Source organism: Macrotis lagotis, chromosome 1 (assembly GCF_037893015.1).
Source record: "Macrotis lagotis isolate mMagLag1 chromosome 1, bilby.v1.9.chrom.fasta, whole genome shotgun sequence".
In the NCBI taxonomy this organism is placed as follows: domain Eukaryota; kingdom Metazoa; phylum Chordata; class Mammalia; order Peramelemorphia; family Peramelidae; genus Macrotis; species Macrotis lagotis.
Window position 1 is genome coordinate 911,053,891 of NC_133658.1, and position 4,516 is coordinate 911,058,406.

General features: G+C 39.8%; 1 pseudogene; it reads right to left on the reverse strand.

Annotated features, from left to right (window-relative positions):
• Positions 1-493: 493 nt before the first annotated feature.
• On the reverse strand, positions 494-1,432 carry LOC141508876 (vomeronasal type-1 receptor 1-like; annotated as a pseudogene).
• Positions 1,433-4,516: the final 3,084 nt, after the last annotated feature.

A 4,516-nucleotide genomic window follows, 5' to 3' on the forward strand; every position in this document is an offset into this window, starting at 1 on the left:
ATAAATTCATGCAAAATAAATACAATGTAAATTAATACAAGTAAACCCAAAGCAATTGAATCCAAGGTAGTTTATGAAAGAAGCTTGTTTAAGAAAGCAAAAGATTGTTAAAGGCTTCCCATATAGGTAGTATCTAAATTTCATCTAAAAGATGAGTGAACCAATGAATTTAGGTGATATGACAGTGGTAGGAAGTAAGGAGTCTTTCTTTAGTATAAAAGCATGCAGATGGGAGATAGTAGGTGAGGAACAAAGGGAGAAGAGATAAGTGAAATGCAGAGTGTTGGAGCAGAAGGGATATCTGATGATGCTGACTAGAGACTATGGGATCAGGCAGCGAAGAGCTAATACTAGAAGTGACTAAAAACCTGTAGTCCTAGTGGCCGCAAGTCCTTCTTTAGGTTCTCTGTCCCACATAGTAAGGGCTGAGAAAAGCTGACATCTCCTACCCCCGTAGATCCTGGTTTGACTTATCTACTGGGACAAGGACAGCTCAGTCAGGTCTTTCCGAGGCGTCTTCATGAAGGAATCTTGCCCAGATACTACAAAATGACTCACAAGCCCTGATGGTTCTTCTGAGACTAGAGACTTGGCCTCTGTCAGGGAGCACAGCAGGACTTGGAGGGTTCAACAAAAAAGGGGCAATGAATGAACTCACAACCACTACCCAGGCACCAGAATGTATCACATACACTTTGAAAAGTGTGAAGCCACAACTGATACAGTAAGCAGTGGCAAAGATGCTCACCAGCAGCAGGATGGTTTGACTGGCCTCCATCTCTGGAAATGTCCTTGGAGCCAGACAACTGCTGTGAATATGACGGACTCTCTGATGATGTCTGTAGTGTGAAAATCTCATGTCGCTACTAGTGAAGACTGTGAATCCTACTAACAACATATCTCAAAGGGAAGATGGCAAGCACTTTAAGTGCCCTTTCCCTCTAGCAATAAAGGAAATCCATTCCACCTGTATGGCTGCTGTTGACACCCCTAGATTCTTTTATATGTATGGGAACCCTCAGTTCTATAAGCATGTTGAATATCCACCAGAGGAATCATGATGGTCTAATGAACTTTGGAAATCTGACTTTGAATTTCGCCAAGCTACAGTGGCAGGGACTGACAGTGACCACCTGGAAAGCACTCAGGAGGCAGATGGTAGAGATGGAATATCTGCCGGTAACACAATGAAGGTAAAATACCATTTTACAACCTGCATTTCCCAGGAAATATCCTTTCTCTAAATGGAAGAGTACTAGTGGGCATCCCTGGGAGAGGAGCACTATGGTATTAGACAAGATAAGTTGGACCACTATGGGTTCCACTGGCCTTCACCTGTGGCTGCTGAACAAAGGGAAGCCATAACAGCAGAGAAAGCAAATCCACTTTGAGAAAAGAAAATAATCCCCACTACTCTGTTATAGAGGTGCATGCTCTTGGAGTGTTAAATGGGCATAGAAGGAGATATCATGGAAGAAGACATAAAAAATCATTCCAAAATCTTTCATGGTGAATGAAATGAAGGTCCATAGTTCACCTGTGAGGATTTGGAAGGAGGAATGATCAATTGTTAGCTAGTGGCCCAGAAATCCCTAAGTTCATATTACATGCTCATGAGTATACATGAGCATAAACAAAATCATACCCTTTCTCACAAGCACCAGATCTCATACACTTGCATATTCATATTACCATTTACTCTAGGTGGGCTATCCAAATATCCCATTTGCTACACTGACTCCTAGTGACAGGATGTATAACTGGGCTTCCAGAAAAGTCTAGGGTTTTTTGGATGATTCAATATTTGAAAAGGAACCAATGACTTTTCATTGGTGAATCAAATTCGGAGGAAAAACTTTGAAGTCACAAAGGGCTCATGTGGTTCTTGGATAATGAGATAGATAATAGGACAACAATTTGGGGGAAATACCTTCTTATCTGGACTCGATAGAACATTAGGAGAATTTTCCATTTCATGAAAAGAGCCTTTCTCTTCTTCCAGCTGAGAGCTCTCCTCATTTTAAAGAGATAATTCCTTCATATATAAGGTATGCCTATTGGAATTCTATTAGAAGTCCCAAAGGCCTTCAGGGAGGAAACAGATAATTAGAAAACATGGAAGCTGGAAAAGTTGAATGTTACTTTCTCTTCCATGGATGCAGGTAATAGGAGAATTTTTTTAAAACTTTCTAACAAATAGTGAGAAATGAGAGGCAACCCAGAAACTTAACTGAACCATGGGGCCAAGCCTCAGGGCAAGGATTATTGAGACCTTGTCTCAAGATTTTATTTTATTTTATTTTATATGTTTCCATAGGAGTTGGATCCAAAAACAATAAAACTTTAAATTATATTTCACAGATTCACATTTGCATGAACAGATTTCAGCATTATTCTATAGGTATATATGTATTTGATGATGCAAGAGACTTGTCTCGTGCTCTAGACTATTTTGATACAAATGGAAAAGTCATCTGAAAATCTGAGGAAAAAAACTGGATGACTAGGTTATAGATGTTGGAGCAAGCACAGAACAAAGGAGAGACTAGGCTATAACAGGGAAAGGAGTGCCAAGGAGAGTCCTTTATTCTATGGACATCACAGAAATGAGAATCCAGTCTGAAGGAAATAGACCCAAAGTTGATTCTTTCCCGACCTTCCATACCCTATGATTGTCTAACTGCAGAAACCATAACAGTATCTTTTATTTTGTTACCCAAAGTCTTCTACTTCATTGAAATTGTTGGAACTACCAAGAGATCAGCAATTAAGTAGAATATTAATAAGGTTACAAGATAACACAGCCTCTGTTTAAATATAAGGAGTATTGTCTACCTGTGGATTGGACATGACCAAAAATTAGCATGGGCTCTGATTATGGCTGGAATAAAAATTGATGAAGGGGGAAACTTCCATCCCAGTTTCTATCTCAGGGATACAATAATTTATTCAGGCCAGGAGCAAAAGTTTCAATCTCTAAGAACAAAGACTTGACAGGATTCATGAGCTTCCTGTACCCTATTGATGAGCTGGCCTGGCTTGAAAGGATCTATCTACATAAGTGTCACAGACCCCAAACTTACATTGAATTGACATAAACTGATAGATTATGAAAAATTATTGTTCATGTGAATAACATGTCAAGAAATGTCTCACGAGGCAAATATTCAACTTCAACTAATATCTTTTCTTGCTACTAGGAATCTAATGAAGAAATGATCTTGCAGGTTCTGCCTCAGGGATGGATTTTAAAAAGCAGAATCCAAGGCAAGACCAAAGCAGAAGATATTTCTTCCCCTATCACTATGTTAAAGATGGCTATAAATAGGCCAATGCACCCAGAAAGAGGAAGAAACTTGAATGTTTTAAAACTTATGGTCTAAAGTATCAACTGTGATTAAGGAAAGGGAGTAAAAGATTACCCTAGTTCTCACAAGTCATAGCGATGGACTCATCAGTCATTCCCAATAGGTTTCTCCCCCCTCACAAGATTCACAGAAACATGACCTTAAACCCTGAACCAATTGGTATGGGACTCCTTGTTGTAGCAATGAATGCTCTGCTCTCATTGAGTGGTAAGGAAAAGTTGTCTAGACTCACAGAGGTCCCCAAATCTTTAGTAAACATCAAGAATTCAAACTTTAGAGTGCTCTGAGAATTTCTGAATTACAGTTTCTAGAAGAAACATGGAAGAGGTGAACTCTGTCTCAGCGGGCTGAAGGAAGACTCTGAGAATCCATTAGAGAAACCAGTAACCTCCATCACTTTGCTCTTTAAGTTTGCTACATTATAGACTTCTAGAAGTCTCCCTTGAGTGAGCTCAAGAACTGTCTCTGGCTGAGACTCTTGCTATTCAAATTGTGTGAAGATAGTGGAATTTGTATTAGGTGCTCTGGCATCCCCCTTCCTCCCAATAATGAAAAAAGTACCAGTAGTAAGACTGAACTAGTTCATATGCCCTACACTAATAGCTTTTAAGAGAACAGAGATCGAAATCTTCACCCATATCTTGTCTCACTGAGGAGGAGAGAAATGATCATTGGTCCCAGTTTTCTGCATCTTCTCTTGGGAAGAATTAAAGTGTCCCTTGGAGAATGATGGGCATCAAAAAGGCTAGAGACCCTCTGAGACAGTCACCCAGTGACTCACCCATGTTACAGGTCAGGGAAGAGGCCTAACTCACACATGAAACCCTCCTGTATAAAAGACCTTGGTGAAAGATCATTCTGAAAATTGAGAATGTAGACTGCTGTCCTAGAAAGTTTAGCACCAAATACTGCTGTGTTGCCCTCATTATATAGGAAACATTCGAAGGTTTGGGTGTTAAAGGAATAAATTAGAGAACAACGCATGCCTGGATACATCAAATCACTTTGGAATGCCCAGAACATGCAGTTGGTGTCAAAAAGCAGAAGGATGTTTGAGGGCTTCGAATTCCAAAATCCAACCTGCATCAATGGAAGCTTTAGCTTTGCTTCTAACCATTGCATTCCGTTTAGGATTACAGGACACTATA